Consider the following 25,845-nt stretch of genomic DNA (forward strand, 5'->3'; position numbering starts at 1 on the left):
AGCTGTGCCTCTCTAAGAATAGTGAGCAAGGGGTCCACGTCTGGATTCCCCTAGTAATTTAGGGTGAGACCCTGTCTGGGGTTTCTGTTGGTACTCTTGTTCGGAGGAGAATTGCCTAGCATTTCGGTGCTGGACTGCCCCAGGGCAGGACAAAGACTGATATGTTTGGGATATTTCTTCTCTGTGAAAGTTAGTGAGCTAAAGACTCTGGGTAAGTCTCTCGTAACCAGGACTAATGTCTGGCAGAGGGACTCCCAGGAACCCCCTTGTTAATTTGCATATTTAAGTAACGTTGGGTCTCACCCTAAGTTACTAGGAGAATCCAGACGTGGACCCCTTGCTCACTATTCTTAGAGAGGCCCAGATCCACCCTACTGATGAGGTCCAACCAGACCGAAACACGTGTCTGGGGTTTCTGTTGGTACTCTTGTTCGGAGGAGAATTGCCTAGCATTTCGGTGCTGGACTGCCCCAGGGCAGGACAAAGACTGATATGTTTGGGATATTTCTTCTCTGTGAAAGATAGTGAGCTAAAGACTCTGGGTAAGTCTCTCGTAACCAGGACTAATGTCTGGCAGAGGGACTCCCAGGACCCCCCTTGTTAATTTGCATATTTAAGTAACTTTGGGTCTCACCCTAAGTTACTAGGGGAATCCAGACGTGGACCCCTTGCTCACTATTCTTAGAGAGGCACAGATCCACCCTACTGATGAGGTCCAACCAGACCGAAACACGTGTCTGGGGTTTCTGTTGGTACTCTTGTTCGAAGGAGAATTGCCTAGCATTTCGGTGCTGGACTGCCCCAGGGCAGGACAAAGACTGATATGTTTGGGATATTTCTTCTCTGTGAAAGATAGTGAGCTAAAGACTCTGGGTAAGTCTCTCGTAACCAAGACTAATGTCTGGCAGAGGGACTCCCAGGACCCCCCTTGTTAATTTGTAGTTCGTAAGAGTTCACATGTCTGACTTTCACTCTTGTCTGATTCTTTGCAGTTTGCAGCCTGACCCCAGCGAAGAGTTCCTCGTGGTAGCTGACGATGTTCAGGTAAGGATTTGTCTTACCAACACAGTCCAATAAAATAAGGCCAGAATGTAACCTGTTGCTTGTTCACTTATTCAGGTGTGGAGAGAAAATATGAAGTTCGGGGAATAATGCCTCTGGCGGTAAAATCTATTGTGGTGAGAAGAATTCCCCTGGTTTGTCCCTTTGTCTCACCTTGTTGTCCTTTTGTTCCCCTTAGGGGCCGGGGTACGGCAAGGATGCAATGGAGACTGCGCCGACCTGTGAAGAGGAATAGTACCCCCGGCGGTAAGTAAATCAGGTAAAGATATGGGGGTAGTTACTATTGCCTCTGTTTATTCCCTTGGCTCACCTTCGCTGTTCTTGTGTTCCCCTTAGTTGCCGGAGTGCGGCGGGAACGTGCAGAAGGATGCGGTGGATCGTGAGGATGCTGCGAAGGCCAGTGAGTTCAGCGCGGCGCTGCAGCAGGCGAGGGGCCACGCGCGTAAAATACTTCTTTCTTCCAGTTCGAAGGCGCGGTGGATCCGGAATTCAGGTACGGATCGATGGTATTGCTCTGTTCTAACCTTTTCTCCTTCTGTTTCTCCCTTTTTCTAGGAGCTGCAGACTCGAGGCGGGCGTGGCAGAAGACTAGATGCAGGCTTGCAGACACAGTGAACGTTAGGCTGCTGGATGCAGAATAACGCGAAGCGTGTGCTGCTCTTCGGGCGTGGTTTAAATAGCCTCCAAAGTAGTCCCAGGTAAGTATTCCTCCCCAGCCCCACCTGAGTAAAAAAATAGTCCCTAGGTAAAATAGTCCCTTCCAAGCCTCATTTGGCTTGGAGCTCTTGCAGCATGGTCTGCATCAGGTAAGCTTTCAGCACGGTCTGCATCAGGTAAGTTCTACTCTGAGCCTGGTGCCTATGGCACCATGACTGACTCTCCCTATGAGCCTGGCGCCATAGGCGCCAGGACCGGACCCAAACAGCCCCCTAGCAGGGGTTTTTGGGCTTGCTCAAAATAACTTGATGCCTGCTTCCGGGGTTGCTGGACCTGGTCTGGTTCCCCGGGGGTAGGCATCATGACAAAACCCATGTGATCTGATGCTGATTCAAAGATTCCAGCAGGGCGGATTCCCCCAAGATTAGAGTCTCAAAATCAAAGTCTAGATTTTCCCTGAGTACTTTATCCATTGTGATGGCGACCTCACTCCAGAAGTTCCTCAGCTTATAACAATCCCATATCATATGTTACATTGTGCCACGAATGTGACCACACCCCCAACAACTGTCTGATGTTGCCAATTTCCTTTCCTTCATTGTGGCTGGTGTCCAAAACACTCTATTCAAGATCATAACTTGACGCAACCTTTCTCCTATATTCCGGGAGATTCTCTTGATATTCCCACACAGATCACTCCATCTAGCTGGTGTCCTCTCCTCCTTCAGGCACCCAGCCCAAACCTGAGGATCTTTTCATTCCCTTTGGCACAACCGCTCAGTAAATTATACATCTTGGAAGCTGAGTGATCACTTTCGCCAATTCTCCTGACAACAGACAATAACTCAGATTTTTCCAAAGATGGAATGTTCACTGCTTTCTTTAATTTCCTGTATCTGTATTCGCCGTATGTACAAGCTGATAAATCCTATTCAAGTTTAATTTCCCAAAACGTCTTCCATCTTGCTCCTACAAAGAGGTCCTCGACTCTATTAATACCAGCAGAGAACCAAGTTGGCCAGAATAAGATTTTTTTTGTCTACTTTGATGTCCGGGTTCATCCAGATGGAAGAAATGTCTGCTTTACCAGGGGTTAATTTTGCTGCTATCTCATATGATCTCCAAGTGGTTCTGCAGAAGTTTAATATAGGATGGCCATCCCGCTCTGGGATTCACTTTTAATCACACGCGATGCATACTTTAAAAGTTATAACATGAAAGAAATAAAGTTTGCGTACTTTCCCACACTCGCATCACTCGCGAGTGATACACTTGTATCCTTCTATTATCTGGCAGCGTTCGGTCGGGGCTGGGCAACTTTCATTCACATGCAGACGTTCCCCACTTGCTACTGTTGCCTTCTGGACCTCGCGTAAGAGAACGTAACACTCGGTCTATCTTACCGGCGGCTTCTCTTCGTGGCTGCTGGATCACAGGCATCCGGAATATAGCTTTGGCAGACACAGAGCTCGCCCGGCTCCAAAGACACGGGAGTACCAACTCAACTCCAGCCACAGCCTCCCACACACCTTCTGTGGGCAATCTTTACCATTTGAAGTCTTGGGGGGTTGGGGGGGAGACTTACACAGGCATGTCTGCTGCGTCTTTGCCCTGGCGTCCGTATAACTCTCCTCCAGCTTTCTGGGATTGCCCACAACGTGCCTTTTTCTGCTAACACAGCTATCATTGCAGCTCTGCCTGTTTCTGCAACTTCCGGTTCACTATCGAACTCAATCTCTAGTTGAAGGTTGCTCTCGACATCTCTCCCTCAACTTCTCAGCTGATTCACATTTAAAGTTCCCTGTACCAGAATGAGCTCAGCAACTAGACTGCTCATGTTGTTTCTTCTAGTCTTTTTTTGTTTTAAAAGTGGCCTACTCGTACCAGTACCTTAGTGGTGTTTGTATGAATAGGAAGCACTGCAATGATAGCGAAGGGGCTGGGAATAACATATAAAGGCCTGGGGAAGGTCAGTTTCTTTCGAATAGGGAAAGGGGGGGTACTGTGTCTCACCCAAGGAAGTCTCGCTCCCCAAGTCTCCTTTACATAGGTGATCCTTCCTCGCATATCCACCCCCAGGGTCCAGATCCAATAGCAACAGCCTTTCAGTGGTCTCCTGGGAGGAGGATATAAAGGGGAAAGAAGTGAGGACGCCCTCAGGTTCCTCATAGGAGGCACCCAAGGAACTTTTATTTTGTAAACAAGGTCTGGAAGTTTGAACTCCTGTGGCAAGGAAACCCTGACTTCGGAGATATCCAAGGAACTGTTTTGATTTTGAAAGCTGGAAGTTTTAACTCTTGGTCTAAGGAAACCCAGACTTGGGAGGTGTCCCAAGGAATTGTGTTATCTTGGAAGCAAGCAGTCTTGAACTCCTGGGCAAGGGAATCCCAATAAATTGAGAACTATTTTGAACTTGGGGAAAGGGAAGCTGATCCACAGCCAAGAGCGGGAAGAAACTCTAAACTTTCTTTTGAACACTGTTCTTTTGAGACTGACATTCATACACATTGTATGGAGTTAGTTTGAGGGCAAGAATAGGTTTTGGACTTGGACACAGACAGAAACTTAAGCTGGACATCCTGACACAGACTATCCTTTCTTTAGGTAGGGAAATCTCACTTTAGCATAGGGCAAGTTAGGCCTTACTCCACCTTGCCTTTTATTCCCCTTTAAGGGAAATAAATCTATTTTGAGAACACATTTTAATCTGTTGTCTGTCTTGCTTCATGATGCCTTCACAGAATCTGCCATTTGCAGAAATAATTCTCTGCAGAGACTCAGAATTTTTCCTGTAGGAAGGATGGGCATCTAAGGATTCACAAAGGGCACATAGAAACTGGTGAAGCGCAGACAGGATGGTTGCTAGTCATTTTCAAGAACTGTCTCATTTTGACAGCATACCTGTTTTGTGTTTTCTGTCCGTCGTGTTGTATCAAGGGGGAAACCCCAGAAGTGATTAAGCAATATGGGAAGTCGGGAGGGCAGCCCCAAGGAAGTGATCACCTGGTGATACCTGACTGACTCCCCGCACCATATGGTTGCATCACCTGATATTTGTGATGTGAGGACAGTGCAGACACTGACAGAGGAAGCAGAATGTTCTTGTCTGATGGTAAAGTTGGGATTTCTGAAGGATGGATACCGGAATTTAACAGTACCAGCTGCAGACAGGCAACGATGAGGGCGATGGATGGCACCAGAATAGAATAGAAGGGAAGGATTCAGGGAAGGCAAGGGGCAAGACCCTTGAGAAGCAGGAGGCTGGAACTGAAAGTGAAAAGAGAGGAGTAGTACAGGGCAAGGAAGCGCAGAGAGAACAACATGAGAAGGGCTGGGGAAACAAGGGTCTGAACACTGTAAGCAGGGAACTGACTGGGTGCATTAAGACATGCTCAGTTGAGTGAGAGAGGGGTTTACATGCTCTTACCCCTTTGACAACAAGGCCAGTGGTATGATGTGGCCGTTGCTGTGGAGACACCCAAGGCTGGTGAAGACTGTGCATGCATGGAACCTGCGAGCCGGGGCGCCGCGCCTCCATTGTGGAATCATAATGGTGGCACCCAGGGAGGACCAACGTCTGTGGCCTGCCAACCCCTGGCTCCCTGCCGGATTCAAGCACCAACATAGATGGAGGCGCCAGAGCAGGCACCACAGGTAAGGGCCATTGAAGGTGTGCGTGCGTGCATGACTGTGTAAATGGTCTAAATGTGGATGCACATGTGCTAGTATGGCTGTGGGTGCATGCCGTTCTGTAAGTGGGTGCACGTGAGCTAGTATGACTGAGGTTGCATGTTGGCCTGGAAGTAATGTGTGAGTGTGTGTGACAGTAGCTTATAAAATAGTTTGTTGGGTTAAGTGCTTGACTCATACATTTGTATTTAGCTTTGCAAACAGGTTTGAAGTCCAGCAAGTCAAAATCAGCCCTTAACAAATTTTAGGTCTACAAATTGACTTCCATTAAAATGGCTAATAACACATTATCACAGGACTTAAGGACGTGAGAAAATCAGCAGAATGCACTACACATAAGCAATGCTTTAAATATAGAAACGGACACTTTCCAAAGAGTATAATCCATTGGAATTAGCACACAGGTATGTTTTTGAATCAGATATTGCATCCTTGCAACTAGTATGGAAAACAACGGGGGCGGCACCTGGGCCCCAATGTCCCAATTTTCCAGCCTATAATGTGCATATTATATGTGTGTGTCAAAGATCCCCACCTCCTCCTCACCTGAGCCTTCAGCCCGATGTATGGGGGGACTGCTCAGTAGAGGATTTCGCCTTGCCCTTCGATTGGAGGTTTTTCTTTCTTTGTTGAGATATGGCCTGCCATGAGGAGAAGCCACTATGCCAGACAAGAAACAGCCTAGGCAAGGGACTGTCTCCCAGAACACCCAGCCAGGGAAAAAATCCTCAGACACAAAAACCCACTGCAGTAGGATCTGCTGTTTAATATGCTTCCTTGATGGAAATGGCATGCAGGATCAGCTGGAGAGTAGGTACGTTTTCTCCTCCATGATGAAAAGTATATTGAGGACAGAGTGTCTGCTCTGTACGTTCGTAGACCGAGGAGGAGACAGAAGAGAGGAAGATGAGCACCAGGTCCATATGGAAGACAGGATCAGGGTAAGGAAGAAAGGAGGACAAAATGCCTGGAAAGACAGAGAGCAAGATAGGGAAAACTAATTGAGAGGGTGAAACAGGAAGGTAACTCAGAAAGCGTTTTACCCACAATGAGAGGTTGAATGGGATGGAACGCACCGCCACAGCACTCTGAAAATGCTGTTATACCAGGCAGCAGCGGCCGTGATGGAAAAAGCTAGAGCGGAAAGAGACGTTGCATAGAACAATGTAATCGAACGTCAATGGTGGCGCGTTCCCCTTCTCAATAGGCACAGAAGGGAGATGCCGTGATAGTATAACAATGGCAGAGGCACCTTTTTTTGCCAATTGTTGGCTGGCACCCGAGGGGACATTGACATTGTAAATGATTCAAGGTCAATGGCGGCAGATCATTTGTAGTGGCGGGCCATTAACATTAGCACAAGTCACCAAGCGTAATAAGAGAGCCCTAAGTAAAGTAGAGGGATTACCCTCTCCCCACAAGAATATTTTTAAAATAATGTGTCGGAATGGTACATTTTACAGCACACTTTTTGATAAACAGGGATACAAAGCCATGCAATTTAAAATTGATTATCTATGGTAACACATGAACCACATAAAAAAATCCAGTGCATGTGAAGTTTAAAGGGGCTCTAACAAGGGTTGTTGTCTATAAAGTGATGGGCGTTGCCTAAAAGGGGAGCTGCCTGCACACCCCAAAGAATAAATCCTGAGACCCAGAAAACCTGTATTTTGGATCACTCAATAAGGTCTCAGGTGGTCTAGTTTGCACCATTCTCAACATTGTAACTACATCCGTCACATTTTGTAAATAAATCACTTCCTGTAATTAATATCATACTCACTATATAAACGATTCAATCATACAGACTAATTTTGTTAAAAGTGGTAATGCAATTGATCGCCCACATTAGTTAGCACTTAAGTGCTGTTGAGCCCCCTCCATGCAATTTTCAATTTTTACCAAAAAACAGTGAAAAAAGAGAGTAAATGCAGGCGAAACTACTTATTTTCTTTCATTTTTTTCTCCGTTTTGTAAAAAGAGAAAACCTGAAAATTAAATTTTTCAGATTACATTTAGATTGGATTTCTCTGGGATCCACCTGTTCTTAGCAGGTGTTAAATGCAGGCAGATTCCATAGTAATATTTGTTTACATTTGTTTATACCTTTATTTATGCTTGGCAGACATATACACATTACATTGATTGCATGGTGTGTGGGTGGTACACACAGACATCTATGCTCCCACTTTGCCTCCCCCAATACATTATGTAGATGGGCCCCAGCCGATGGCTCATACATATAAGATTGTGGTCTCTCTGGTAGCTAGGTACACACAGAACTCACACCAAATGTCTTTGGGCTTGGAAGAGTTTGGCAGCATTTCCATGAACAGATCGCAGTTCTCTGCCCATATCAGATCTATAAGCCAGTCTTTACCCAATGGAGGTGCACTGTCTTTCCACTTCTCAAGTATACTACATTTTTGCATTTAAGCATCCTATATTCAGAAACATACTAAGTCACTTCTCGGGTATACCCCTCCACCTTCCAAATAGCGGACCCATGATAACAGGTTGCAGAAGGGCGATTCACCACATCAGCTAGCATATCTAACACATTACTCCAGAATAGACGCTGTCCGCTACAGCGCCACAGCATATGTAAATAGTCTGCATTAACGCTGTGACATCTCTGACATTTACTATCTGTGTTATATTTTAGGAATCCTGGCTGGAGTGAAGTACAGTCTGTTCAGAATCCAGTATTGGATAAACTTGAACCTGATATTGACTCGGATGAGGTAATCACTCCTTTCCCGGCGTTATACTATCCCCATGTGGCCAGGGGATGGCAGCCACTACCTGATGCTGACTCTGGGGGTGGCTATATGAGGGAGGACCATCTGCGGAGAGGCAACACTTAAGGGAGTGATACGACATCATCAGATGAGACATGGTATCCCCCTTTTCCTTTTAGGGATACCCCCTCCATTCCTCAAGCATTGGCAGCCTGTTGTCTCCCTTCAACAATCCATGGGACCTAATGTTGACATCTTCCAATTTTCTGTACAGAAAATACCAAGACCTGGTTAAGTACTGGGACGAGGAAGGTGAATGGAACAATGAGGCTCAGTCAGAACGAGAAAAACAAAGCGCTCTAGTGGTTGCAAGCATATGATAGGTGCTGTGACATTTAAAAACCCGAGCAAGCATGAAGGAGAGAGACGCTGATTAGGCAGAGACTTCTTTTTTTATTTTTTTTATTTTATACAGTTTATACAAACCTTTAAAATATTTCTCGACACATCAACAAGCATGTGACATCCATCATTTTACATCATTTTACATCAATCCACATGTTCCACAATTCCTCTTCCCTCCCACCTCCGGTTTACCCCAACTCTCCTTTTCGCAGATACTTTAGTCCTAGACGACAGCAACCAGACTTAGGTGCCCTTCAATTGTTTTTAAGAATTGTGTCAAAGGAATTAACAATTTCAAGTCAGTTCCATTAAACATATGGCTCCACCAATCGTCCGCACACAGGGACTGTTGATTAGCGCTCCACGAGCCTAGATGTAAGGTTCTTTCATTACGAAAGTTGGAGCAAAACAGAACCAGATGCTTCAATGATTCCTTCTCTTCCTTGCAGAATCTGCACATAGGATTCATGTTGGCATTGCCTTTCCACATTTGTAGTCTCTCCTTTGTTTTAAATACGTTCATGCGAAATAACATAAATCGCCTACGTGCATTGGGATCTGGGAATAGGCTGATATATCGTTGAGCTGTGTTAAATGCACGCGCTTCAGCTGGTACATCTATCAACAGTTTCACTGCAGCTCTTTGTGCACAAGTTCTCTCCCAATCTATACGCGAGATTTTTATTTTTGCAGCATTCAGGTTTTCATGTAGCATGCTTATCTTAATGTCAAATTCCAATAATAAGCTTCCACATCTTTGCATCCACATGGCAACTAAGCTCTGGCCTTTAGCCGTTGCACTATGGAGAATTTCCAATTGGAGAATGTGTTCTTGAGCCCGGGTCTTTCGAAACAACAACCGCAAGTTCCAAGTGATTCTGGCCTGAAGTGAAATAAGTGAGAGTTCGTATCTAATACATGCTATCTTAGTACCTCTCGGCAGGCCCAGCACCTTTGTCCAAAATTGATTCTCCAAAGAGGACCATAAATCATTAGTACATCCCAAAGCATTTTCTGCTCCGTAAATTAATACTGGAGTAACCTTTTGTTGATAAAACTGCCTTAACGGCTCTAGAGAAAACTTTACAATTTTTTTTTTTCATAATTAGAGCGTGGCTGGATAGTTGGACACATTTCCTCTTAGTGTCTGCTATCCAAGGACCATCAATAATACATGAGCTTAAAGTCATTCCCAAGTATTTCACCCTTTGCGATATCCTCAGTGGTAGTGTGCCGAGAGTCCATTTAAAGGTTTTCGCCGTTTTTGAGGATCCTCCCTTCAAGTTCTTAAATATTAAGATTCCGCTTTTACATGGTTTAATCAACAAGCAATTCTCACTTACAAATCTCTGGATGGCCTAAAGTTTTCTTTGTAAGCCGATAGGCGTTGAGTCCATCACAACAAGATCGTCCGCATAAAGTAGCCAACTTATGTGTGATCTATTTATTTTCGGCGGAAACTATCTGACTGCGTCTATCGAGATTCCAATGTCTGATATGAACAAGCTGAAAATAGCGGCAGCAAGCGGGCAACCTTGCTTTACACCCTTACCCGTTGCAACTGCTGATGACAACCTTCCGGCTTGGTCCAGGCGAATCTTGATTGATGTTTGAGTGGAGCTCCTGGATCGCGGCTACCAGATCTTCCGGGCAACCCCACCGCCGCAATTTCGCCCACAAGAGGTCACGGTCAACGGTGTCAAATGCACTAGAAAAATCAATAAATGCCAGGTATGTTGTAGTATTCGTTTTTATGGCCTCCATTTTTACCAGATTCAGTAAAAATAGGTTTAGAGAACAACCAACTTGTTTCACAAAGCCAGCCTGTCTGGCATCAATGTGACCCGTGATCCCGGCCCATTGAACCAACTTTTGCTGTAGGGTAGGGTGGTGTAAATTTTGCCCAATACATCTAACAAAGCCACCGGTCGATAATTTTTCAGATTAGACCTATCCCCCTTTTTAAAAATCGGTACAATGATTGCCGTTTTCCATGACTTGGGAAAATTGCCAAAGGTATTTATTCTTTCGAATAATGCTATGCAAATGTCGGCCCAATTCTCCGGATGTTGTTTTATTGTATAGTTCGTTAGGCCATCCGGGCCAGGAGCTCTGGAATTATTGGCCCTCGTTATTATGGCCACGATGTCATCTTTACAGTATGTGAGATTCCGTGGTGGAAATGTTGTCTTTGTCTCGTCCCCTGATAGTTTATCGCCCCTGTATAGGACCTCAAAGTGGGAGATCCATGCCGATTCCGTCACCAGACAAGTTTGCAACGATTTTTGCGGTGCCTGCATGTTTTGTGATCCTCCAAAATTCTCTTGTGTTTTTGTTCTTTAGAATAGCCAGCATTATCTCGGCATCATTTTGAAGAGTCAGATGTACATGGGCCTTCAGCCAGTTCTTATAAGATTGTTTGGCTCTTCCTGTTTGCGTCTTTCTGGCCGTCGAGTCTAGAGAGCTGGCCTGTCGAATGGCCTGACGCATCAGCCTTTTATGTTTCTGAATTTCGAGATCAAACCAGTGTTTTCGCACCGAATTTAGATTTTTCATCCCTATGTTCTTGGTCTTAAATTGGAATAGAAGCTGCTCATATTCCAATTCAGTACTGTCCTGGCAATAAGCTGATGACAACTGGGCGACTTCTTGTTCCTCAAGCCGCAGTCTCACCCTATTTGCTGTGACTGAGACAGAATGTTGCCATCTCGAAGAACCTTCCTTTGTTGACGTGATGAGTTTTGTTATTAACATATTATGGTCACTGGTTGATTGCTTCTTGATCTCAAAAGATTTTATTCTCGCATGCAAATCAGTTGACACAAAGACATAGTCTATTGTTGATGCAGAATCAGCACGCTGCCATGTTGCAACCGCTGGCATATCTCCAATTGTATTTCCATTCAACATTTGCAATTGCCTAATTTCCATTTCTTCCAGCCAATCATTGGCGAGCGCCTTTTTGTCTTCAGTTATCGGTTTAAAGAGATCAATGTTCAGGTCCCCACATATCAAGATGTTAACCCTTGTCATCCCTTCATACAGGGCATCCAGAATTTCCACGATATTCTCCAAAAAGTCCACTTTGTCTACTTTCAGATGGTTCCAGTAGACTTTTAAGAGTGTTATTTCGTCATTACTCTCACCAGCAGGATTCTGCTTTATAATTGTTGTTTCCTGAATGAAAGGAGAGTGATTATTGGACTTTGAGATCCTGAAACCTGAGTATTTATTTACCAGTGTTAACAGCCCCGCCATAGGTCGCCCTTTCACCAACTTTATGGCTGGATTTATGGCCACTTCGAAATTACTCACAAGTGGTATCTCAGCTAGCCATGTTTCTTGCAAGCATACAACCGCTAAGCCCTCCAGCCAGTTTGTATTAAAAAGATGTGTAAAAACTTGCGTGTTCCAGGAAGCCACTAGACACTCGTTTAAGGTTTGCTCTTTTTGGCATTATTGTCGATCTTTTGTATTGAGCGTTGCCGCAAGCCAGTCCCAGTCATCGTTTTCTTTGCCCATGTTAAATCAACTGTTTACTTTGGCTGCTGGCAGTTGTAAATCTTGATTTCCACTTATGGTAATTCTAATCTCTCTTTTGGATGTCTCTGAAGCCCTCGTGTCTTTACTCATAGTAAGGTTAGGGTTTGGTTCGCCTGACAATGTCTCGTCATATGTATCTCTCAACGTTTGACTCTCAACCTTTGGCCTTGCTTCACGTGTTTGTATTTGGGGGGGACTCCTGTGTGTTCAAGGAGCGCAACACAGAGCTTTGGGTCAGGCAGTTTAACATTTCTCTTTTATCTCGTGTGTTCGGTACCTGAGGTTTTGGACTGATTGAGTCTAACATGTAAACTTCGAAACCCAGTGAAAATAGCGCCACATTCGCCTCAATAATTGTGTTGACTATAAATGAGGAAGAGACATGAAGGATTACTTTGTCGTTTCGATTTTCGTTTGGAAATTCGATTATCTTTAGATCATTAGACGTAATAGCTCGTAAACTGGGAATCAAGTCGAACAGCCTAATAATGTTAGCACAATTTAACATCAACTTATCCTTTGAGTCTATCCTCTCAATCATCACCTTAAAGACCAATCCCGTGTCATTCTTTTGTTTAGGCTTTCCTCTGTCTCTTTCTTGGAGGACCACTTGTGAGTCCAAATGAGTAATAGATGGTGTTACCTTTAGTTTCCTATTGGGGATTCTACCCACGCATGCAGCAGTTCTATGACTGACATCGATGTCCAATCTCTCGTCATTTGACATACTGATGTCGGGGTCCTCGCTTTTGCTCACTTGAACAACTCTTAGCCTGTTACATAGTTTAGGACGTTTTTCATGCAGAGTCATAAACGTCAGACTTTCCATGCTTTTATCTTTTACCTCTGGAATTACAGGTTCGTAGACAAAGTGACACGTTCTAGAGATCTTTGTTCTTACCCTCTGTGGTGAGACCGCTTGATCAGCGGACCGAACCCCCAAGCCGGGGACTGCTGAGGTATCCCCCTTTGTTTCGTCCGGATGATCGTTAGGCGAGACCTCTTTTGTGTCTTCCTGGATTTTCTGAGTATGCATTTCGGGTCCTTTTATGGCCTGTACATCCTCTATATTATCATATGTAGACATATTCAGGAGCTCATCAGCATTGTCAGTTGACAAGTTTACTACCTCCTTCACGGCTTGTGTATGGACCACTTCCTTTGTTGATTCCAATCTTTTTTCTTTCAATTTAGGTTTGTTTAGGTCTTTCGTCACTATTTGAACGAAGTTTAAGTTTCTCAGAAATTTTCTTGCTCCCGTGTTTTTGTTAATTCTCTTAGTTGTTACATTCTTTGGTTTTTTAACCATCTTTGTGGCGTTGGCTAATGGCTCATCTGGGGTCTTACAATTTACTAAATTACCTCCAAAAATCGAGAATACATTTAGCTTCTCTGCACACTTACTCACGGTTAGCATGTTCCCTCCCTTACTAGTTTGAGGCACTGTAACAGACGTTCACGGTCGTTGGTCTACGAGACCGAAGTGTCTCTTATAGGCCCTCGCCTGTTCAAAGGCCGTATTAAATGAAACGTCAGCAATTGTTTCACACTCAACTAAGGTGTTTGATTCACATCGTTGTGGATTCCTCGCAGTACCAACTAAAGGCGGATAAAGTTGGTTAACTTGAGCCCCGTCTTTACTGTTGGTAAGGTCAATCACGTGAGCCTGAGTGGATGGCACAAGTACCTCTGGATCCTGAGGCATCATTTCCGTTATAATTGGAGCAACGTCGCTACTGCCTCCAGAGTTTCTTAGCTTTGCCTCAGAACACACAGAACTTTTTTGTAGCCTGGAAATACTGTTTAGGTCCTTGTCACCTTGTGATCCAGAACAAAGTCGACTTTTGTGTTTGAACAAGGCTAGTGCTTCCCGAGCTACTTCCGCCAAAAGTTTTTCATCCAGGGAATCACTTTCCTTTTGGGCGCACAGAGTTTTGAGTGATACGTCCAGACCCTCTAACCCTTCCTTAACATTGGTGGCCGACTGGCTTTATATTTGTTCCAAATGAACAACTTTTGAATTCAGTAAAGCCATCAACGTTGTAGAGTCGTTTATGGAATCATTCAGATTTTCGTAGAGTTTCATAAATGGAGCCATTGAGATTGCAACTGAAGATATTATTGCAGCTTGTAGATCTGTTGTTAGGCCAACCTCGTTGACCTCCAAGGTCTTTGTTTTGATGATATGTTTCTTTACTTTCTTCTGTTTCGTGAGGCTGCCCCTCCTTATTTTCGGAAAGGGGCGTTCCATAAAGGACGAATCAGACAGGTCACAATTAGCTGATGAATTTGTATTACTATTGGGTTGTGAGTTTTGCATGGCCATTATCGTTGTTTCTAAGACATGCTGTTGGGCCTTCCCAGCTCTCTTCTGTGAATTAATTTGTTTAGATAACGAGTCTTGCATGGAGGATTCACTTGTCCTCTCATTTGAGACTCGTGCAGACTGCTTTGCACGTTTATAATGCACATTTGCCCAGATGTCCTCACTTGCCTCTGTTAATTGAGTATTCTGGCGCTTTAGGGTTACTTTTTGTATGTGAGGTGATTCTTCATGCAAGGAGTTTCCCTTTTTCAAATTAACATTGCATATTTTATTCATTGCAATCATATTATGCAATATCTTGTTGACCTCTATTGAATCACGGCGATCGTTTCTCTCACCACCAGCCAGCTCTTCCATTGCTGGGGATCGTATATGCCGTTCTGGTGTGCTGTGGGTAATTGTATTAGCCATCGAGGAGCAGTATACCTCGTCATGAGGTTCATCAGGGACGCTCCCGATGGAACTCGCCACAGATCTCTCAAGTCATCCTGAGGCAGCCCCCCCCCCCCTCCTGGCCTTCCACCGAGCCTCCCCTGCGCGCTCACCCACTACGGTCGAGGCAATCCCCGAGCCGTGAGGAGGAGCACCTCCACCCAGGCACGGCGCTCTGTCACCCTCGCCTGCACAGTGAGACTCGGAGGCGCCGGCGGGCGCACCAAACCTGCCCCCACCCCCACACACGTCATCAGACGCGCACCGCTCTACAGGCAAGCCGCCACCGACAACTTCAGGGAGACTTCATAATGGTCACAGGAATCAGAGAGCAGCATCCGCTCCACCCGTACACAGAGAATTGTTTGGCAGGCAAGCGGGAACCCTAGAAGATGAGGAAGTCATTCCGCGAAGCTGACGAGCCCGTGAAGTAGAAATGGGACACCAAGGCACTTTGCCGCGACGGAACTGAAAAACGCCACGCAAAGCAGTTGAGTGCTCTGAAGGGATACTGGAAAACCGGAGCACTTCAGCAGCAGCATTACCGAACTCAGATAAAAGCAAGTGGAGTGAATGTAAGGGAAAATTAGACCTTATATTTCCAAAGGAAGAATAATAGAGTGAACACATCAAAGTCAAGTTTGCTAGTGTGTAAAGTGAATCATATAAGAAAGTCCTGGAAGAAGAGTACACCAGGTAAAGCCAAGCTTGTAAGTGGACAAAAACCTTGCAGAGAAGTATACCAGGTATCCTACAATGTTGGGGCTTGCATCCAAGTTTGGTTTGCATACAAGTTTTTTTTTCATTGACCACAAAGCACAGTTTGCAAATCTGGCCACTTCAAACTCCGGTTCTTTGGAAGGTTCTTCCGTTTATTCCTGTAGCCAGCCAGGCACTGGTGGTGGGAGCCTTAGTTCAAAGTGTACTGGATTACTGTCATTCACTATATCTGGCGCAACCAGGCTACCGTACTAGATGTCTGCAGCTACTTCATAATGCTGCTGCGAGATCCATCATTCACCCGCCTTTTGCAGCCCATACGACTGCCTTGCTGAGACAACTACACTGGCTCCCTATCGCCAAGCAGATTTTGTTTAAATCCATGTGTATTGTCCATCGGGCCTTCTATGGTGTGGGAGCTGAATATCTGCAAGTTAAGTTCACCCCTTATCTGCATGCACACACTTTACTCTCCCAAACTACCCGGCGGGTGGCCGTACCTCGCTTTAAGCTGGCTCGCAAGGGAGGTTGCGCCTTTTCGGTGGCCACCGCTCAAGCCTGGAATATCTTACCCCTCTCCTTGCGTTATACTACTGATCACCTTGCTTTCCGACACAAACTAATAACCCTGCTTTTCTAAAACTACTTCCTGGTAGCATGTCTTTCCCTCCTCAGCACCAAGATGCCCCCGGGCAAACGTGCGCGTACACAAATTTCTATAACATAACAAAAGTCCAAGAAAGGCTCATATCCTTAAGAGTTTAAAGTATATTGAAGGGGAAATCAGGGGAAGGGAGCCATCCTCTGGAACTGTATCTATTGGGAACTTTTGTGTTGGAGTTACAACTTTGAGATTGAGCATTAATGCACTTTCAAGCCTCAAGACATTATCCCTGAACAACTTAGTTACTTTTAGAGCGTGAGGTCTATGATAGGATTTCAGACATAGGACGTTTTTGCTTTGGACATCTTGACATAGCACAGACACTTCGTTTTGATTGAGGTAGGGAAACACCTTTTTAGAATAGGTACAGCAAGGAATTTTCCTATCCCCTTTTATTTTGAATAAAAGTTTATAGCCAAAACTATGAACTCTCTGCGTAAGCATCTCATTCCTGGATCCTCACAAGGGACACTGTTTTGCTTAGCATACAGATTCTATCCTATTGTACGTCAATGATGTCTCTGTCGATGTCTGCTGCCCATTTCTGTCTGGCCTTGGGGTGCTGTGTTCCCACCTTACTCATAATCATCTTCTATAAAGTAGCGGCCAGCCGAAAGATAGCGTATGAGTTTGAAATATACATGAGAAGTTCATTTTCAGGGTGTTCAATAGGGTAACCCTCCCACCATGTGGATATGGCGGCTCTAAGCCTGTAAAACTGAAATATATCTGTAGTAGTGCCCTTCTGGTTTTGATTACATGTCTGCAATGTGAATAACTTACTCTCAGGAAATAAGTCACCCAACGCACGGTACCCCAACTTTTCCCAGTGTAATTGGAGAGAGCTGTTCAAAGTGGAAGGGAGGCCAGGGAATTTCCATAGCAGTGGCCATTTATAATACAGATGTTCCCCTTTCATTTTCACAAAGTTGGCATGCCATGAAGTGATAGTGGTGAGCACTGGGTCAAACAGGAATCTATCTTTTTACGCAGTGTCTAGGATCAGTGTTTTAGTGTCCGTTTTAACAGCCGCTAGGCTTTCCAGTCTAGCATGCAAGGATCCTGTTGGCTACTGTACCAAAAGGACGCAAACTGCACAGGGTGGCCATTCAGTAGATTTTGAAATGGGTGGGGGGGGGGGCTGAGAACTCTCCCTTGTCATATGGCTTTGTCATTTCTGTCCATTTATTCCAGATTGTCCCTGCGTGCCACAGAAATTGAGAAAGATACCCATGGAGTCTGGTGAGTAGTCTTTACCCAGCCAGAGGGGTACATTAGTGAAGAAGTACAATATTTTGGGGGAGTAGAATCATTTGAACTAAAGCTAACCTGCTTGCTAAGGAGAGGGGTATAGGCTTCCAATTGCTCAGATTTCGTGCCACATATTATTTGTGCATCGCATAGTTGTCTGAGAGAAGTTAGCCTCTGTTTCTAGACACTGAGACCCCTAGGTATCTGGCCTTGTCCAGCGCCCATTTTAGGCGGTATTCACCCTCTGGCCAGACTTGGTGTAATTTACCGTGAAGTCTGAGTACTCTCCGAAACGAACAATATCTTGCATTATCTGGTTGAGATTCTCATGTGGGTCTCTGACATAGAGCAGCACGCCATCCACGTAGAGGGAGATGATCTCCGGGGATGTATCAGGCAGATCCTGCGGTGCCTATGGCGTTCTCTAATCAGATCTGCCATGGGTTCGATATACTGCAGACAATAGTGGAGATAAGGGGCATCCCTGTCTAGTATCCCTGCCCAGGAGGAAAGGCTCTGATACCTGCAAGTTCACCATAACTCTAGCGATCAGGCTGGAATGGAGGAGTTTAATGTAGCTGATCGTTTGGGTGCCAATTCCACATTTTCCCAATATCACAAATAGATACTCCCATGACACCCTATCGAATGCCTTGTGCACATCCAGAGTTACTGCCACTACAGACGCGTCGGGAGACACCTTGTTATGTTATGTTAAATAAATGTCTAAAGCACACGTTCACCTGGAGGTATCTTGGTGCTGAGAGAAGCAGAAGGAGCAGCAGAAACAGGACTAAATCAAATGGGTCTTTAGGTCACGGCGAAAGACCAGATAGTTATCGCTGGTACGGAGATGCAGAGGAAGACTGTTCCAGGTTTTAGCAGCCATAACTGAAAAAGCGCGCCCACCAATGAATTTTTGGACAAGACATTGAAAAGGCGGTGGATGTGCGCAGTGGGCTCATCTGAGAGGCCTACTTGATAACTATAGACCGGATGAGGATTAGAGAGAGCAATCGGTTTGCTATGATCTTTGCATAGACTTTAGTGTCAGTGTCAATGTTAATCAGCCTCAGGGGTCTATAGGATCTGCATTCGTTACTGGGGTTTCCTAGCTGAAGAAGTACTGTTAGTGTAGGCTCTCTGAGCGATTCCTGGAGAATAGGTTTTTTAAATAAGCGACTCTTCCCATACTCGTGATAGGTGAGGGGCGAGTCTTGCACTATATGCCATATAGAATTCTGCTGTCGGTCCATCCGGGACTGGAACCTTCCCTCTGGGGAGTTCCTTGATCACCTGCCTTATTTCCTCTACCATGAATGTTGCACCAATCTGCTCCCTAGCCCTCTCCATATATTCTAGAAGGTTTAGTCTTAGCAAAGTATCTGGTCTCTCTGGAACTGCTCTAGCATGACGTGTAAATCTGACAGGTAGTAGTGTATGTATTTTCTAACTCCTTAGGTTTGCTTTTGCAGCCTTCAAGATCCCGTCTTATAGGCTTAAGGACCCCAAATTCCCTAGACATGGCCTACTCCCACATATACATCTTGAAAGCTTGCCAATTGATACCATATGAGGTAACCCTGGCAGTATTGTGAGCAAAATATGTATGCATGCCACTTTCAATGTCTGCCTTGAACACTATGTCCTGCAGGGCCTCCGATTTAAATCTCCAAGCCATTGGGTTAAAAGCACTTACAAATAACATTTGCAACACAGTGGGGGAATGGTCTGAACACTCATCCTCAGTGAAGATGTCTTCATTCCTGCCACACAGTTATGCACACCAACTTCCAGCTACGGTCTCCGGCACATCTCCTGCTGCGCAGTCTCTGCAATCCGGTTCACTGAAGCTGAGTACTCGTACAGCATTGCTCTTAAGCCCTCTTCCTCGTCCTAGTACTTGGGGGGAATTATGGGGCTTGGACTCCCCAACAACAGAATTAGGCTTTTTAGTCCGTTTTCTACTATTAGATGTAGGTTTATTTCTCTTGAATGTATTGAAGGAAAGATCACAAGAGTTCCTTTGAAAAGGGGAAGGCAGATCATTTACAGGTTTCATTTCACTCGACCTCTGGGAGCTAGAATGGTGTCTAACTTTAAGCTTTTGACAGGCTTTCCTTTCTTAAGATGTTTAGGGATTTCATATGAACTTTATCTGCACCAGGAGGTTCAATATGTGGTTTAGACACATCATAAAGACAATATGCCATTACATGCCTTGATACCTGTAAAAGGGTCTTCCCTTTTAAAGGGCAAATACTGTGTCTCATCCCACTGGGTCTCCTCACCACCCTGAGCCTTGTCTCTTCCCAGGTGATCCTCCTGCAAAGCACCACCCCCAGGTCCAAGCTCAGGATCAGGAAGCGTCCGCCTTTTCCTGACCACCTGGGAGGAGACTTTAGGCAGAGGTTTAGTGAGGGATGTGCATGATTCATCACAGGTCATGGTCCTAACTTGGTGTTACATTTGGTGCAGGTTCTGGTTCAGCTCTCTGCCTGCCCACCGGACACGTGAATGCCTCCAAGTTGCCCTGTCTTCCTTGGCCTCCACCCCCTTTCGTTATGGTGGCGTACTGTGGCCACCTCGTAGCTCAATGAGGTCTGGCTCCAGTACTGGCCTCAACACCATGAGCCTCTACGAACTGGCGAGGGGGGCCAGGTAACTCTGGTTAATTTGACTCCACCTCGAGTGTCCTCCCTATCCCAGTGATAGCAGTCAGTTGATGGGGAGAATGCGGGTAGGGCGTACACACCTCTCTGCGTCCTCCAGTAGATCTACTGCTATGTTCATATGATGTACCGGCTGGATCCCCTCCACACCACAGGCTGCTAAAGCCACAGCTGTGTGTCCTGACCAGAATGAGCCTTCAGGTCACTACTGTGTTTGTCGTGACCCACAGCGCCCCCACCCCAATGGGTGCCTCCAGTCACCGCATCCAGGCTACCACTACAGCTGACACAGTTAGTGGGCCCGCCACCTCTCCCTCAGCTCTGACCACACATTTGATGGAAATGGTCTTCCCGTCCACAGCGCACCCTGGGGCTCCAACAGGGACTCACCTCCGGTTCCTGCGTGGGCTCACTGGCTTGCAGTCAGACTGGGATTTCTCCCGCAGCTCCTCGGTATTCAACCTCACAGCAGAGCGCAGATGCTCGACCCTTGCAGGTCTCTTCCTTCTCTCTTGGCAAGGGCCGGTGATGTTTCTGCCCCTCGACCTGCTTTCTCCGGCTGGGAGATCACAGCGGGTTCCAGAGCAACATGGCCTACTTCAGCAGCATGAAAGGGCTCCTTGCCTCTCTGGGGCTGGCTGGCTCTTCGGTCGCCCGCCTGGCACCTCTGGGCAGTGCACTGGGCCCCCGGTGGAAGAGCCGCAAATGGTCCAAGCAACTTTATCGCTGGGCTCACTGTCTCTCGGCCAGTGTAGGAGCCTTCCAGCACCTCTGTGCGCAGACCGCAGTTCACCTCCCCCAAGAGGCTTTGGTGTCCAAAGAAGTAAAACGATTGTAAAGACTTATGTTACTGCACTACGGCTTTTAAAATGAATCACAGTAAGTAAATCACCCTCATTCTGTAAATTAATCACCTGTGAGAAAAGGGAGAGGGACAACTTGCACCTTGCTGTTTTGCATAAAATCAAAGAGTATTTTGGGAAAATCAGAATGAACATAGAATTTTATATTTGACAAGCACGTCGGTGAGATTCATTTCAGCTGAGATCATTCTGAGCACTAATGTAAACTAGATTTGGTGCCCATTTCATTTGTCACAACACCCACGCTAACAATAACATGTCTGCAAACCTTCAGACATATATACTCTTTTAGAATGCCTTTGTGCTTGGTTGTGAGGTTTGTGCTGTTCTGCTTCTATCCTATAAACGTTCCTTCTCGTTTAAGCGTTGGCGTAATAGTGGAGGGTAGGGTGGGAGGAATATTTGGGGTCTCAAACGTTATGTGCCTTATTTTGAGGGGGGTCAGGACACCCTTAACCCTCCTGGTAGTTGCGCGCATGGCTGACCCTCAAATAGAGGAGGAACATTTAGTACATGAGAACAAGGGCGATTGAGATTGCCCTTGAGTGAGACAGTGTTTCTGGGCTGCTCCGCCCTCACAGGGACCCTCAGTATGGTGGATTTTGTGTTTTTTTTTTTGTGTATAACTTTCACTTTGAAACCTAGTTTGGCAGACTTTAAAATGTAAATACAACATGGGATAAATAACTTGACGGCATGTGGAATTCATGACAAATGATCCGGGTTGGTGGTAACTCGAGCAACATTTCAAGAAATCAGTGTTATTTTTCTAATTTTTCCTATTTGTTTGAACTCTCATTCAGAAGATGCAAATTGTTTACAATGCAGTGTTCCTATGGAATTTTGCAAGATCCATAATCGGGTGCAAGCTAGCAATAGCCAGTATTTGTACCTCTCAATTCAAGTTGACAGCTGACGATGCTGGTTTCCAGTTTTCTGAGAGTGAGGTTTACTCACTACACATGCAGACATAAAGATAATGGGTGGCATTAACTTTGAAAACTGGGATGCATTCACCAATGTTGTAGATGAGAATTTTTTTTTTAACAGAAGGCAGGCTATATTTTATATTAATATAGGTATTTTTAAATTGATACTATGTGTTTGCTAAGAAATCATTTTTAACAATTATTGCTGTCCCTCCCATGGCTACAGATTGACCTAGGAATTCAACGCAAGGTAACCTGCATGGCTAACAAATGCTACTTTAATGCCCTTGTTTACTTAACGGATCACCTCCCACTGGATTAACCTTAGACAGCCGAGATATTCAGGTTCCTCACAGGGGTGTCATTTCACCAAAATGCCAGGGGTAGCGGAAGTGACATCACGCGACCCTTGACCTCTGATGACATCACAGTTAATTATGTAATTTGACCTACCCCAAAGTGACATCACGGGAAACGATGGAACACAACCTTTCATCCCTTTACAAAACAGGAAGCAGCATCACAGAGTATTGTTCCTAAGTACACCACGAAAAATATGGTTACGATATCACTGTAATGTGATATACATTTCATACCAGGATGGATCACCATATTACTGTGAATGCAAGCAGATTTCCAAGGCCAAATGATTATATTATTTCATCATACAGCACTTACGCTTAAGTGCTTTATATAGAACAAATATACAGGGAATATCACCCAACCTGTGTTGGTACTCGTTTATCAACCTCAGAAGGATGAAAGGCTGAGTGAGCCTGGCCGGGATACGAACCTGCAGATCTCACACACATTGCAGCAGAGAGCACTCAACACATTGAGCGATGTTACCGGCTATGGTAAAATTAGCAATTGCATGTCTGAATGTTCTCAAAGTCAGAAAGCAAATAACACTCTGTAGTAGATACTACTACACTGGTATCTGACATTTAACATCAGGCCAGTAGATCTGCAGGTCTGGTGCAAAATCAGCCACATGTCAAGCCTGCATGGATCTACTTTTCAGGCTTCTGAGGTTGGCAAAATACATACCATTGGGAGAGTTCTTAACCATGCATTAAAGAATTTAGAGTAGCGCATGGAATGCAGCGCACTCACACAGCATCCCATACTCTGGGCACTTGTTAACTCAAGCATGCAAACAAACATACTAAACAGCATGCCATGGAGATAGGAAAGATGGACACATTACAACAAAGCATTAATTGTGGCACAATGAAATCAGGGGCCACTTTATGTGCTATGGTCAAACATTTCTACACTGCACACAAGCTTTTAGGCACAAGGTTTTTATCAGGTGACGCAGGACACTGAGATGGAATGTCTTGTGATGATCGTAACAGACAACGGCAGAAAAAACATGCTATAGCTTCATCTTGCGATAAGCAAATGACATAGTCCAAATTACATACTCCGAAATGGATGCTTACTCTACTCTAAATGCTTTTTGGAAGTTGTTTTTCTACATTGTGAATTTGAGGTGTTTAAGAACAGACTAAATCAGTGACTCAACCCCTGAAGTGTACCTGAAATAAACCTTTAATGAGTCTAGCAATTATTGTATAGAATTCCAGAAAGACTCTATTTGTTATTCCTATTCTTTCTTATTTAGGGTCGCTGCTCAAAGTGTTACACATGTGGAACCCCCTGTTTTTTTTAAGAGGCCTGAACAACAAAGCCAGCCATTCCCGAAACAAGAGCCACATGGCACTGGCCGCAGCCCAGCAGCTTCAATTTTCTTTTTTTACAGTGATAAAAACAAAAAAATAATTTAATGGTAGAAAGGGAGACCTCAGGGGTCGCAGCTGCGATCCCCTGGCAACCCCCAAATGATGGCCCTGGTTTCTCATATATGAAACTGAGCTCTTCCAATAAAATGAAATAGGGAAGACATTGGTCGTATTCTTTTCCCACTCTCTCCTCGTACCTCAGTTTACTCTTCTTTACTTTCTATTTCCTTGCTTTCCTGTGAATCTCTGCTTCTTTTTTACTTCCTTTTCATAGTCTTTAAATGTCTTCATCGACTGGATCCCCCACCTCGCTTCAGTAGTTTCCTTCTATGTTCCTACTCCTCCCTTACGTTCCGAGTCGCTTTCTTCTGACGGTTCATAAACCTCCATGCGCACCTTCTCGTTTCTGCTTCTTTGCTTCACTGGCTCCAAACCTTTGGAACTCTTGCCTCTTGCTATTTGTCCTGCTTCTACACTTTTAGTTTCCACTCCTCCTTAAAAGCTTACCTTCTCTGTTCCAAACCTCTTTTTCCCTTTTGGTTACTATTTGTTTATCCTTATTTATTGCACTATACATACTGGTGTGTCCTCACTCTAGACAATGATCTCAGGCCTATATTGTCTAAACGCCCAACCATGACATATAAACGTGTACCCCCCCTGAGAGACAAACTAGTTTCCAGCTTTCTATCCCCAGCTCAAAAAAATCAGTCTGCTATGACCTCGCTCTCCGCCTCCCCTATGGGGTTCACTAAATGCATGAAATGCAAAGCTTGTGCACATGCCACTGTGCTGAAATCATTTGTACACCCTGTCACTAAAATCCATCATAAGATAAAATATTCCATCAATTGTGACACTATTTTTGTGGTGTACGTTCTCTCATGCCCTTGTATGAGATGGTACATTGGGACTACCACATGTAAACTCAAATTGAGAATTCTTCAACATCTCAGAGCCATCAAGAACTCTGATCCTGCGTACCCCATGGCCAAACATTTTAAAAAGGAACATGAGAATAACTCTAATCTGTTAACATTCTTTGCAGTGGCACATGTGCCCATTCACCCCAGGGGCGGAGATCGTGTCTTGAAACTAAGACAACTTGAAACATGATTCATTTTGGAATTTGATACCACGTATTCTAAGGGTCACAGTATGGATGAGGAACTGTATACATTTTTGGGCACTTAGTTTCCCTTTTTTTGTGTTCCTCCCCCCTTTCGATTCTGATTCTCCTCTTTTTTTCTCATTTTGTTCCTTCATGATTATGTTCATTTTTGACCTTCATTGTTTGTTCCTGTATGGGTTTCGTTAGCCTTTGCAATTTGTGGAGGAGCGTTATTTATATACTTTATATCCTCATGTTGGGGTTTATTGTGGCTTTCCTACCTTTGTGGCCTTGGCCTGCTGTCTTTCTTTCTCTGTCTCTTGGTGGTCGGTCCTGTCTGTCTCATTTAATGAACTTTAGATCTGTCAAATGGAATTTTTATTTTGGGTTTTATATTGCCATGTGTTTATATTACCACCGGGTTATGACTATTGCCATTGTGGCTTGTTGTTTGTCAGGACTGTTCCAGCTGCTTTGCACTTGCACTTTATTATGGTCCCGATTCTTTGAGGCCTTGAATACATATTGTTGTTTTGCTGTCCTTTATGCACTTTATCTGTGGAACATTACATGTACCTGTATTATGTATCACATACTATTTGCCCTTACTCCATTATGAGAGCAGTGACTTCCTTTTATATTAGCTGCCTTGGCTGGATTTTATAATGGAAATAATCTGTGCATTATTTTTATATTATGAGGTGTGCTTTAGTTCTATTATTTCCATCGTCTTTACAACCTTGTTTGTAATTGAGTGTGTAGATTGAAGTATTTCTTCATTGAGGACTTTTTATACTCAGCATGTCCTATGCTCAGGTATGGTTGTTTTTTTATTCTGACTCCGTACTTAGGGTCATTAGTATATTGCCCCCAATGGTGGCGATTTCATCCCCATTACAAACTACAAAAACAGAATACATGATTTAGTGTGCCCTCATTCTCTCAAATGCCCTTCCAATGCTTGAAGTTTGCGATGATGTCGAAAGTACATGATTATACCCGATGAACTGAAATTGCTGCTGAGTGTA

The 25,845-nt window shown here is 44.7% G+C and overlaps 1 protein-coding gene across 1 annotated transcript in view; it reads left to right on the plus strand.

Annotated features, from left to right (window-relative positions):
* PKD1L1 (polycystin 1 like 1, transient receptor potential channel interacting) overlaps nt 1-25,845 on the plus strand; it is a 2,330,280-nt gene that overhangs the window by 938,286 nt on the left and 1,366,149 nt on the right. The window lies entirely within an intron of this gene.

Source organism: Ambystoma mexicanum, chromosome 5p, assembly GCF_040938575.1.
Source record: "Ambystoma mexicanum isolate Mex_15411 chromosome 5p, UKY_AmexF1_1, whole genome shotgun sequence".
Lineage (NCBI taxonomy): Eukaryota > Metazoa > Chordata > Amphibia > Caudata > Ambystomatidae > Ambystoma > Ambystoma mexicanum.